The 14,030-nt window shown below is 38.4% G+C and overlaps 1 long non-coding RNA gene across 1 annotated transcript in view; it reads left to right on the top strand.

The window, feature by feature from the left end:
* Positions 1-22: 22 nt before the first annotated feature.
* LOC125110895 (uncharacterized) overlaps positions 23-14,030 on the top strand; it is an 83,698-nt gene continuing 69,690 nt past the window's right edge. The window contains exon 1 of the long non-coding RNA XR_007130758.1: positions 23-94. This is a non-coding gene — a long non-coding RNA (uncharacterized LOC125110895). The remainder of the gene's footprint in view (positions 95-14,030) is intronic.

Here is a 14,030-nt window from a genome sequence, read left to right as displayed (position 1 = left end):
GGCCTCGCAGGACGCGCCGCCAGGGGCTGCGCGCCAGGAGGGCGCAGAGCACGGAGCCTGCCTTGGACGCCGACTGGAGGGCCTGGCGGGCGAGGTGGGCTAGTGAGGAGCCTGGGAGGACTCGAGGAGCTCGAAGGGGGTGAAGGGAGGGTGTGGGGAGAACCCGGAGGACGTGGAGCGCCGAGGGGGGCGAGCAGTGAGGCGAGGAGTCCGTACTACGCGGTCCTGGGAGCAGCCGAGTGTCCGCCCTTCTCCAGCCCACCTCTGCAGGGCTCCGCTGGGGTCCCTTTTGAAACCGCTCTAGAAAAATCCAACCCGCTTTTCTACTCCACTGCTTGTGTGCTGTTATGGTCGCCTTTCCAACTGTAAACTTGGCTTTTTATTAAGCCCCCCGCCCCAGTCCCCTCTTCCCCACTCTCAGCTCCTGACAAGTCTCTGAGAAACTGCGCTTTTTATCCTGTTTTTATTTTTTTCCCTTACCTCTACCCTCCCAAATCATCTTTTGACTGAACTTAGTCCTTGGAATAAAATATTCACAAATGCCCTTTCATTCCCTGTTTCCTGGGACAGGAGAACCCTCAGAGCCGGCGGGCTGCTTAGTAGTTTGCTTGCTTTGACCTTCACTCAAGCTGGTGGCGCTCGAGCTTTGGTGTTGGAGAAAAGAGGGTTAGGACTGGGGTCAGGATACCTGGATTCCTGGGAAAGCCACTTAACTGCGAGGGCCGCAGGGGCCCTTGCTTGCTCTGTGCATTTCTGAGCTGTAAAGGCAGCTTTGGTTTCGGGATTATGTAAATTTTCTCCCAGCAGATTGCGAAATAGTCAGGTATCCTTTACCTTTTGTGCTGAAGATGTCTGCAAAATAAGAGATCTTTATTCTCAGATATAAAATTGATTTCCTGAAAATCCTCAAATTTGGGGGATTTTTTTTCGTGGTGGTAAACTCCTATTTCAGCAAATTTAAGCTTGAAAAAATTCTCTCTCGGTGGTTTATTAACCAGGAAAAAACTCTTGAAGCTGGTCTTGGATCGATCATTGAACTGCACTTTCCCCTCAGTAGTCTATACACAGATTAACCTTTGCAAATGCTGCTTTGGAAATACACGCTTTGTTTGACTTGACATGTGCCCCCTCCCCTACCGCCAAATATAATTAAGGTTTAAAGTTTAGATATAAGCTACCTTTTAGTGATGTGGCAGGACGTCACAGCATTGGCAGCTGGTAAAATTCTTTCCACTTTGGTAACTGGAAAAAAATTTTACATCTATTTTTATTATTTTGCTTCAACACTACTCTGAATTAACGAAATCAGTATTTTTTAGCACTTCTGGAGGACAGGTAAAAGAAATTCATTAATCTTAGTAGTTGAAAAATATTTAGCTTTCCCATGTTCTTAAAAAAAAGCGATTGTATTATATAAATTTCACAAAAGATTATTCAAAAATAAAACATTTAAATTTTTTTATTAGGATATAGTTGATTTACAGTGTTGTGCCAATTTCTGCTGTACAGCAAGGTGACCCAATCATTTATATATATATATACACACACACACACACATTCCTTTTTTTTTTTTTTTTGTCTTTTTGCTATTTCTTGGGCCGATCCTGTGGCATATGGAGGTTCCCAGGCTAGGGGTCCAATCGGAGCTGTAGCCACCGGCCTACGCCAGAGCCACAGCAACGCGGGATCCGAGCCGCGTCTGCAACCTACACCACAGCTCACGGCAACGCCAGATAGTTAACCCATTGAGCAAGGGCAGGGATCGAACCAGCAACCTCATGGTTCCTAGTCGGATTCGTTAACCACTGTGCCACGATGGGAACTCCCACATTCCCTTTTTAATTTTACTTGGTTTTTTTGTCTTTTTAGGGCTGCACCCATGGCATTTGGAGGTTCTCAGGCTAGGGGTCAAATCGGAGCTACAGCTTGCCGGCCCATGCCACATCAATGCCAGGTCCAAACTGCGTCTTCGACCTACACCACAGCTCATGGCAGTGCCGGATCCTTAACCCACTTTGGGAGGCCAGGGATCAAACTTGTGTCCTCATGGATGCTAGTCAGGTTTGTTAACCATTGAGCCATGACGGGAACTCATTTTATTTTTGTCTTTTTAGAGTACATTCCCTTTTTTTATATTATCCTCCATCATGGTTTATCCTAAAAGACTGGTTATAACTCCCTGTGCTATACAGTAGAACCTCATTGCTTATCCATTCTAAATGTAATAGTTTGCATCTACTAACCCCAACAAAAATAATGCGTTTTTAAACTATCCTAAACTATAAATTATTGTGTAAGACATGTAGATAAGCCATATATTTTAAATCTTTTTAACGGCTATCTTAACATGAACTCAGATGATCAAAAAAAAAAAAATCAAGTTATTTGTGAAATCATTTAGCCTACAAGAGAATCTGTGAGTCAATAATTTGGCAATTGCCAGAAGGAATGTCTCCTCTTCCTATTAAAATGCCTAAACTATTAAAATAAGCAGACAGCCTTGAAAGAAAATCTCATGTTGCCAAATGTGTTCCCAAAATTGTTGGTATGGATACAAAGCATGATTCCTTTCAACTTATTCCATAGTTACTGTCGTTTTTACTATTGTTTTCAGTTGGGATTTCAGAGTATAAAAATAATTCCCCAAGATTTTTCCGGGTCACGATGCGCTTTCTGAGAAATCTCTTCAGTTCCCTAAAGTAGGAATGGATTCCACCGAAGTGCAGCAATAATTTATTAAATGGATCTCTAGCGGCCTAGATGTGTTAACACAGTTTTTTCTTTGAAGTTATTATGCAGTTGAGTAACTTTTAGAGTGGTAGTTTCCAAAGTGTGTAACTTCAAGCACTAGTCCCTCAAGATGCTCCTCCAAGTAAAATACATTCACTGCAAGTAACACATTCAACTACAAGTATTTATTGAGCCCTCAACCAGGGCATACCTGCTGAGGCACCAGGAACAATAGTGAAGAAAAGAGAGATACCTACCTGTCCTGTTAGAATTTATAGTTGGGTGGGGAAGACAAATTAGTAAACAAGTGCAAATGAGATTTACATATATTTGTTTACATAAGTAAAATAAGTGTGAATTTTGATGAAAATAACAGACTTTGAGATGAACCGAAGAACCTCTTTCTTTCAGAGATTCACAATGCATGTTAATGGGTTTAAAGGCTCTGAGAATTTCTACCAAAAAAGATGTTTACTTATTCCCAATAAAGTCCCCCCAATTTTTTGAACACTGAATCTTTGTGAGCAATGCTATGAGTAAAATAGAACCAGGGAGTTCCCATTGTGGCGCAGTGGTTAACAAACCCAACTAGGATCCATGAGGATGTGGGTTCGATTCCTGGTCTCACTCAGTGGGTTAAGGATCCGGCATTGCTGTGAGCTTTTATGCAGGCCAACAGCGATTCGACCCCTAGCCTGGGAACCTCCTTATGCTGTGGTGAGGCTCTAAAAAAAGAGAAAAAAAAAAAAAGAATTGATGAGAAAGTAGAAAAATTAGAATCTACATACATTGCTGTTGGGAACATAAAGTGGTACACCTCACAATTCCACTCCTAGGTACATACCCAAGACAATTGAAAACATATGTCCTCAGAAAAACTTGCATTCAAATGTTCACTGCAGTATTATTTAAAATAGCTCAAAAGTGGAAGCAACTCAAATATCAGTTGTTGATAGTAAAACTGAAATGTAGTGTATCCATGCAAAAGGATATTATTCAGGTATTATAAAAATATAAATGAAGTACTGATACAGAGTACAGCATATATGAATCTTGAAAAATTGATCCATGAGTTCTCTTGTGGCACAGCAGATTAGGGCTCTGGCATTGTCACTGTAGCAGCTCAGATTGCTGCTGTAGTGCGGTTCGATTCTTAGCTGGGGAACTAGGCCCGGGATCCCTACATGCCTCGGATGGGGCCAAAAAAAAAAATCAGTCCAGATGAAAGCTGCCGGGCATAAAAGCCCATTTTTTTTTTATGATTCCATTATATAAAATATCCAGAATAGACAAATTCATACAGACAGAAAAGAAACTAGTAGTTGCTAATCTACTAGCTAGTGGGGAGGGGAATGGGGAATGACTGTTTAATGGGTAGAAGGTTTCTTTTTGATAGGATGAAAATATCCTGGAATTAGGTAATGGTGATAGTTTCAGAACTTTTTGAATATACTAGAAACAACTGAATGAACACTTCAAAAGAGAGAACTTTATAGTATGTGAATGACATTTCAATAATAAAAAATCATAATCAAGAATTCTGTAAAAAATTTAATAAATGAGCAGATGTAGGCTTAGTTTCTAACAAGACATTCCCTTCTAATGAAGACCAAATAATATTAATTTATGCTCTTCCAAGGTATATTTAGCAGCTGATAGAAGGAAAAAAGTTACGGGAGAAATTGGTCACTATCCAGGCTCATTTTATTTGAAGCATTTTTATTATATAATTTACTGGTATACAATATAGTGTTCACAACTTTTAAAGGTTATACTCCATTTATGATTATTATAAAACATTGGCTATATTCACTGGGTTGTAAAATATATCCTTATACCGTATTTTACACCTAGTAGTTTGTACCTCAGGATCCCCTCCCCCTCCCTATATTGCCCCTCCCCCTTCCCTCTCCCCACTAATAACCACTAGTTTGTTCTTTTATATCTGAGAGTCTTCTTCCAGTTTGTTGTATATTTTAGATCGTATAAATAAGTGAAAACATACAGTATTTGTCTTTGTATTTCACTTAGCATGATGGCTTCCAAGTCCATTCATATTGCTGCAAATGCCAAGATTTCATTCTTTTTTATGGCTGAGTAATATTCTATTGTGTATCTATATCTACCTGTCTATCTATCCACACCACTTCTTCTTTATCCATTTATCTGTTGATGGATAATTAGGTTGCTTCCATATCTTGGCAATTGTAAATAATGCTGCTATGAATGCTGGGGTCCATGTATCTTTTCGAAAGCTCACTTTAATTAAAGTATGTTAAACCTAGAAGATCTACAGAGTTACAGTCAGTACCACACTCACACTACAAACAGCAATTTAATCTCTGTCCAGAAAATCTCATTCTTCACACTCACTTAATTGTCCGAACTTTTTGTGAAACTCAGGTCCTCACTTTCCAGTTGTATGGCATTGGACAAGTTGCTTAGCTTCTCTCAGTCTTGATTTTCTCATCTATCAAATGACTTTAAGAATGTCCACCTAATAGGATTGTTGTGAATATTAAATGATGGAAAGTGCCTCCTACCCACTAATTAGTATATACGTTAGATATTATTTAACAAACTTGCACATTTGTTTTGGTTTCACAGTTATGAAGATGTTCTAACCATAAGAAATTTACAGAAAGTTTCATTCTTGAACATATTCATGTAATATCTAATAAAAAATTTAAGTCAACAATATGGACATCGAAGTCCCCCCCCCCTTTTTTTGGTTTCCCCTTTCTTTTTTCTTTCACATTTTATTCAAATTTAAGAAATGCTAGTCTAGGAGTTCCTGTCATGGCTCAGTGGTTAACGAATCCGACTAGGAACCATGAGGTTGTGGGTTCAATCCCTGGCCTTGCTCAGTGGGTTAAGGATCCGGCATTGCCATGAGCTGTGGTGTAGGTTGCAGATGCTTCTTGGATCACCCATTGCTGTGGCTGTGGTGTAGGCTGGCAGCTACAATTCCGATTCAACCCCTAGCCTGGGAACCTCCATATGCCGAGGGAGCGGCGCTAGAAAAGGCAAAAAAAAAAAAGAAATGGCTAGTCTAAAGTAAATCTTGTCTCTTCTTTCTCTCTGTACTACATCACAGGTATTGTTTTTAAGTCTTAAAAATTAATAAGGATCAACCGTAGTCAACTCCAGTTGCATTGTTAGCAACTTAACATTTTAGTTGAAATATTACTGGGTAAATGAAAAAGGCAGCACGTTGCATGCAATTTTGTGGACCAGGAGAAGTCTTCAATGACTCGTGTAAACTTTTAGCAAGTTGCTTAACCATTCTGGGCCTGAGTGAGCATGTCTTTAAAATAGAGATTGACTTTTGAGCCTTTTTAAGGTCTAATATTCTATGACATTTTCAATGTACCCATTATTATATTATGATAAGTTATGTACACCTAGTATTTGATAAAGAAACATACCTTACAAGGGGCCAAACTTTCATGAAATATCATTCAGTTAGGAGTTTCTAGGTGTTTCTCCTGCCCTTTTCTCATTCTCTGCTTTCAGTTTGAATACACAGTTAAATTCCCCAAAGTAGTAGAAGGGAATATGGTTAGAGAGATGAGTTATAAGTATTAACAAAGACTGGAAAATTAATGCTTGACTGCATAGAATCATACCTGATTTCTTTCTACCTTTTTAAACCCATCATATTCTTTTGATATTATTTTGGGCACCTTTACCAGCCTCTATATAAAACATAGAAAGCACTTGTGTTCTCCAAAAATGTCCTCCCAACGAATTTTACGTTTTAGTATTCGTGTCTTTGTGCCTGCTTCCCCCAACAGTGAATCTGGGCTGGCCCCGTATAACAAACAGAGTACAGTAGTGGTGAAGATTTGTAACTTCTAAGAATGGATCACAAAAAGCCTTGTAGCTTCTGCCTTGATCACTTGGAGCCATTGTTCTAGGGGAAACAAGTAGCCACTGGAAATCTACCTTAGACCATCATGTTGTGAGCAAATTCAACTAGTCTCATGGGCCATGGGAAGAGACAGAGGCCTGACCAGCCCACCCACTTGAAGTGTACATCATGTGAGTGAGGAAGCCCTCTTGGATGTCCAAGCCAAGCCTTCAGATGACTTCAGCCCCATTTACCATCTGAGCAAACGCATGAAAGGCTCCAAAATGAGAATCACCAAGCTGAGGTCAGTCAACTCACAAAATTGTGAAAGATAACATATTGTTTTATGCTGTCAATTTGGTGGCAAGTTGTTATGCAGTGATAGATAAGTTTGTTTCAGGACTAAAAAATACTAATTTTCTCTTTTGAACAAAAATATCTATATTTTAATATTTATTTATTTTTTATTTTTTAAATTAAAAAAAATTTTTTTTTGTCTTTTTGCCATTTCTTGGGCCACTTCTGCGGCATATGGAGGTTCCCAGGCTACAGGCCTAATCGGAGCTGTAGCCACCGGCCTACGCCAGAGCCACAGCAACACCAGATCCGAGCTGCATCTGCAACCTACACCACAGCTCACGGCAATGCCAGATCCTTAACCCACTGAGCAAGGCCAGAGGTCGAACGTGCAACCTCATGGTTCCTAGTCGGAGTCGTTAACCACTGAGCCACGACAGGAACTCCCACTTTATATATATATTTTTTTTTTTTTTTTTTGTCTTTTTTTTTTTGCTATTTCTTTGGGCTGCTCCCGCAGCATACAGAGGTTCCCAGGCTAGGGGTCAAATCGGAGCTGTAGCCACTGGCCTACGCCAGAGCCACAGCAACGCGGGATCCGAGCTGCGTCTGCAGCCTACACCACAGCTCACGGCAACGCCGGATCGTTAACCCACTGAGCAAGGGCAGGGACCGAACCCTCAACCTCATGGTTCCTAGTCGGATTTGTTAACCACTGCGCCACGACGGGAGCTCCCCACTTTATATTTTTAAAAAGCACAGCCATAAACCTTTTTTTTTTTTTTCAGTAGACAATTTCCTTCTTTGTTTCATTATTAAAAAAAAAAATCACAAAGACATTATTTCATGGTTTCATGTCATTTCATCATCTTTTTGATGCCTGGTTTAAAATGCAGTTTCCAGGAATAATGAACAAATCCTGTTGTTAATACCCATGAGATAAACCAGCTTTAAGAAACAAAACACAGCTGCTATTTCTGAAACTTAACTGTTTGACCCTTATGACTATAAAAGGATCAGAGAAGATTAGGAATGGGAGAGATGTTAAATAGGAAGAGAGATCAATAGAGATATTAAGATTTTAAACTGTTTTATTATTTTTAGCATTATATTTTACGTAGGTCATTTGTTTCACCACACATTTAAATAAAACTGAAATGTCCTTTAAAATGTCGGACTTTTATAACTCTAAACCCAACTATCTTTAAAAAAGAGATTGTCACTTATTTTTGTAGAAATGTTTTAAGAATTAACAAAGTGTTTATAAATAACAAAGTGTTATATAATACTTAATTTCATACAATACCCTCAAATAAATTCTATTTAGGTCAAAGTGTTAAAAATTTAAAGTTCTGTGTTTTTTAAAAACATAAGCTGAGGGCAAACAACAATAAGCAAAGCAGATCCCACCTTCATGGTTTAAAGTACCATGAAGTCACCAATGTAGTGAGATTAGTTAGAAAAGAAAAGAATTCCAGGAGTTCCCGTCGTTGCTCAGTGGTTAATGAATCTGACTTGGAACCATGAGGTTGCGGGTTTGATCTCTGGCCTTGCTCAGTGGGTTAAGGATCCAGTGTTGCCGTGAGCTGTGGTGTAGGTTGCAGATGCAGCTCGGATCTGGTGTTGCTGTGGCTCTGGCGTAGGCCAGTGGCTACAGCTCCGATTAGGCCTGTAGCCTGGGAACCTCCATATGCCGCAGAAGCGGCCCAAGAAAATGGCAAAAAAACAAAACAACAACAACAACAAAACAAAAAACAAAAAAAAAAGAGAAGATTTCCAGGGATTGAGCTTTGGAACATTCCACTATGCTGTGGTGAGAGAGATAATGTATAAAGGACAAAGGAAATGAAGATGCCACTAATGAGGTAAGAGAAAAGTGGGACCATTGAGTGTCCTGGAAGCCAAGTGAAAAGAATATTTCAAGGAAAGGGGAATAATCAGCTGGTCAAGTGCATTTGTGTGATCAAGTAGAATGAGAAATTAGAACAAGATTTACAATGTTAAAGTCATCGGTGACTTACCTCCTGGGAGTTGGTTCAGAGAGGGAGAAGAAAAACTGAAGACAAGTCAAAGAACAGACCAATCCAAGTATAGACAACTCTTTGTAAGACTTTTTCTGTAAAATCGAGGAGAGAAATGGAGTCATGACTGGAGGAGAAAACAGGGTCCTGAGCCAGGAACATTTTAAAGATGGAAAATGAATTGTAAGCATATGCTTATGGGAAACATCCATAGAGATTAAAGATTGGTGATGCAGAATGGAGCAAGGTCATTGAGGAGGAAAGGACAGATGGGACTTAGTGCATGAATGGTGGTGTTGGCCTTTGCTAGGGGGATGAGCAGTTTATCCTCAGTAGGAGAAAAGACACTATAGATGGGTCCAGATGCAGTGAGGTGATGTTATGGGTGAGCTTAGGGAAGCTTTACTATGACTGCTTCTTTCTCTTTGTGAGATAGGAAGCAATTGTCTGCTGAGAGTGAGGATGAGGGAAAATGAAAATTTGGGAAAAGAGGGAGAGGCATGAAAAATTGGACATATCAAATACACACAATAAGAAAGTAAAAATATGTTTCAGTGTCCAGTAATCACCACAGCCATGAATGGAATAAGCTTTTCAGTTAAAAGCCAAAAATTTCAGGCTGGATTGAAACAAACACTTATGTTAGTTATACGAGTCAGGTATAAAAATTCAAGAACACAAAAATCCAGAAATTAAGGATACAAAAGGAGTACCTGTCTAATATCAAGTAAAAGAAACATGATCAACATGATCTAGGTATATTACTACCAGATAAAATTACTTTAAATAGGTCATTACATAATGATAAAATATTCAGTTCACCAAGAAGACAAAATAATTCTATATTTGTATGCCTCTAACAATGTGGCTTCAAAACATAATATGATGGAACTATAAGAATATTTTTAAAAATCTACCACAATAGTATGAGATTTTAACATACTTTTTGAAAAATTGAATCTTTAATTAAAATCTTTTTATAGAGTCAACCATAAACAACAAATAAAACTAGGCACAGGAGGCATTCTTGATTAGTTATCCAAACATTCAAAGAATAGACCAATGCAGTATAATACAAACTTTGCCAGAAAACAGATTGAAGAAGAATGTTCCCCAGCTCATTTTATGAGGTTACAACCTCGAAACCAAAAGTAGTAAAAAAAAAAGGACAATTTTATTTTTTAATTCAAGGCAAAATTTTTTCTTAAATCAACAAACCAATTTGCTTGATAGCAAATTTTTTAAATTACTCAATGAATTTTATTACATTTATAGTTGTAAAACGATCATCACAACCTAATTTTACAGCATTTCCATCCCAAACCCCCAGTGGATCCCCCTACTCCCCAAACTGTCATTTGGAAACCATAAGTTTTTCCAAATCTGTGAGTCAGTATCTGTTCTGCAAAGAAGTTCATTGTGTCCTCTTTAAATTTTTTTTATTTTTTAAATTATTATTATTATTTTTAATAGTTATTTCCCCAATACAATTTTTTTCTACTGTACAGCATGGTGACCCAGTTACACATACATGTACACATTCTATTTTCACACATTATCATGCTCCATCATAAGTGACTAGACATAGTTCCCAGTGCTACACAGCAGGATCTCATTGCTAATTCGTTCTAAAGGCAATAGTTTGTATCTATTAACCCCAAGATCCCCAACCACCCCACTCTCCCCCTTCCCCTTGGCAACCACAAGTCTATTCTCCAAGTCCATGATTTTCTTTTCTGTGGAAAGGTTCATTTGTGCCGTATATTAGATTCCAGATATAAGTGATATCATATAGTATTTGTCTTTCTCTTTCTGACTTACTTCACTCAGGATGAGAGTCTCTAGTTCCATCCATGTTGCTGCAAATGGCATTATTTCATTCTCTTTTATGGCTGAGTAGTATTCCATTGTGTATATAAACCACATCTTCCTATCCAATCATCTGTTAATGGACATTTGGGTTGTTTCCATGTCTTGGCTATTGTGAATAGAGCTTCAATGAACATGTGGGTGCATGTGTCTTTTTTAAGGAAAGTTTTGTCCAGATATATGCCCAAGAGTGGGATGGCTGGGTCATGTGGTAGTTCTATGTATAACTTTCTAAGGTACCTCCATACTGATCTCCATAGTGGTTGTACCAGCTTACATTCCCATAACAGTGCAGGAGGGTTCCCTTTTCTCTACACCCCCTCCAGCATTTGTTATTTGTGGACTTATTAATGATGGCTATTCTTACTGGTGTGAGGTGGTATCTCGTGGTAGTTTTCATTTGCATTTCTCTAATAATCAGGGATGTTGAACATTTTTTCTTGTGCTTGTTAGCCATCAGTACATCTTTCTTGGAAAATTGTCTATTCAGGTCTTTTGCCCATTTTTCCATTGGGTTATTGGCTTTTTTGCTGTTGGGTTGTATAAGTTGCTTGTATGTTCTAGAGATTAAACCCTTGTCAGTTGCATCATTTGAAACTATACTCTTCCATTCTATAAGTTGTCTTTTTGTTTTCTTTTTGGTTTCCTTTGCTGTGCAAAAACTTGTCAGTTTGATTAGTTCCCATGGGTTTATTTTTGGCTTTTATTTCTGTTGCTTTGGGAGACTACCCTGAGAAAACATTCATAAGGTTGACGTCAGAGACTGTTTTGCCTATGTTCTCTTCTAGGAGTTTGATGGTGTCTTGTCTTATATTTAAGTCTTTCAGCCATTTGAGTTTATTTTCATGCATGGTGTGAGGGTGTGTTCTAGTTTCATTGATTTACATGCAGCTGTCTTGGTTTCCTAAAAATGCTTTCTGAAAACACTGTCTTTTTCACATTTTATGTTCTTACCCCCTTTGTTTTTATGTTCTTACCCCCTCTGTCAAAGATTAATTGACCATAGTTGTCTAGGTTTATTTCTGGGTTCTCTATTCTGTTCCATTGGTCTGTATGTCTGTTTTAGTACCAGTACCACACGGTCTTGATGACGGTGGCTTTGTAATATCGCCTGAAGTCTGGGAGAGTTATGCCTCCTGCTTGGTTTTTGTTCTTCAGAATTGCTTTGGCAATTCTGGGTCTTTTGTGGTTCCATATAAATTTTTGGATTGTTTGTTCTAGTTCTGTGAAAAATGTCTTGGGTAATTTGATAGGGATTGCATTGAATCTGTGTCCTTTTTTCAGATTCCATATGTAAGTGTTAGCATTTGATGTTGGTGTCTCACCATTTGACTGACTTCACTTAGCATGATAATTTCTTTTTTTTTTTGTCTTTTGTCTTTTTTTTTGTTGTTGTTGTTGCTATTTCTTGGGCTGCTCCCGCAGCATATGGAGGTTCCCAGGCTAGGGGTTGAATCGGAGCTGCAGCCACCGGCCTACGCCAGAGCCACCGCAACGCGGGATCCGAGCCGCGTCTGCAACCTACACCACAGCTCACGGCAACGCCGGATTGTTAACCCACTGAGCAAGGGCAGGGACCGAACCCACAACCTCATGGTTCCTAGTCAGATTCGTTAACCACTGCGCCACGACGGGAACTCCAGCATGATAATTTCTATGTCCATCCATGTTGCTGCAAAGTCTGTTATTTCTTTCCTTTTAATGGCTGAGTAAAATTCCATTGTGTTTGTGTACCACTTCTTTATCCACTCCTCTGTCAATGGACGTTTAGATTGTTTCCATGTCTTGGCTATAGTATAGAATGCTGCAATGAACACTGGAGTACATGTATCTTTTCAAGTCATGGTTTTCTCTGAATAGATGCCCAGGAGTGGGATTGCTTGATCAAATGGTAATTCTATTTTCAGTTTCCTAAGGAATCTCCATACTATTATCCACAGTGGCTGCACAAATTTACATTCCCACCAACAGTGCAATAGGGTTCCCTTTTCTCCATATTCTCTCCAGCATTTGATTGTAGACTTTTTAATGATGCCCACTCTAGCTGGTGTAAGGTGGTACCTCATAGTGGTTTTGATTTACATTTCTCTAATAATTAGTGATGTTGAACATGATTGATAGCAAATTGGAAATGAAAAGAAAGTAACATTGTGGTTAAGCTTATTACAGGAATGTTAGATGATTTAACATTAGAAAATATATTAATGTGAGAGTTCCTCTAGTGGTGCAGTGGAAACAAATCCTACTAGGAACCATGAGGTTGCAGGTTCAAGCCCTGGCCTCATTCAGTGGGTTAAGGATCTGGCGTTGCCGTGAGCTGTGGTGTAGGTCGAAGACGTAGCTCAGATCCCGCGTTGTTGTGGCTGTGGTATAGACCGGCAGCTACAGCTCCAATTCAACCCCCAGCTTGGGAACCTCCATATGCCATGGGTGCAGCCCTAAAAAGACAAAACAAAAAAAAGAAAAGAAAAGAAAAGAAAATATATGAATGTGATTCACTATAGTGTCAGTTCAAGGGAGAAAATCATATGATCATCTGAAAAGATGCAGAAAAAGAATTCTGCATAACTCTATCCATAAAAAAAAAAACTCTTAGCAAATGGAATAAAAGGAAACTTTTAAAAATTGAAAGTATAGTTGATTTACAGTATTGTTTTAGTTTCAGGTATACAGCAAAGTGATTCAGTTAAATATACAATTTTTAAATTTTCCATTATAAATTATTATAAGCTATTGAATGTTATTCCCTTTGATAATAGTAAATCCTTGTTGCTTATCTATTTTATATATAGCATGAAAGTGTATACTAAGTGTATCTGTTAATCCCAGACTCCTAATTTATTAACCCCATTTCCCTTTGGTAACCATAAATTTGTTTTCTGTATCTGTTTCTGTTTTGTATTAGAGTCCATAGATAAATAATATCATATAATATTTGTCTTTCTCTGTGTGACTTACATTATGGGAACTCCAGAACCTCTTTACACTCTTAAAAATTATTTGAAGAATTCCACAGAGTTTTTGTTTCTGTGGGTTATATCTATCAATATTTACTATCTTAAAAATTAAAACAGAAATTAAAAAAAATTTCATTTATATAACATAATATACCAATTATATGTTAATATATATAACATTTTTATGAAAAACAGCTATATTTTCTAAAATAAAAAGTGAGAGGAGTTTCCACTGTGGCACAGTGGGTTAAGAATTCAACTGCAGTGGCTTGGGTCACTACAGGGGTATGGGTTTAATCCTGG

The sequence above is a fragment of the Phacochoerus africanus genome, chromosome 11, assembly GCF_016906955.1.
Source record: "Phacochoerus africanus isolate WHEZ1 chromosome 11, ROS_Pafr_v1, whole genome shotgun sequence".
In the NCBI taxonomy this organism is placed as follows: Eukaryota; Metazoa; Chordata; class Mammalia; order Artiodactyla; family Suidae; genus Phacochoerus; species Phacochoerus africanus.
This window is presented reverse-complemented; position numbering and strand designations above follow the sequence as displayed.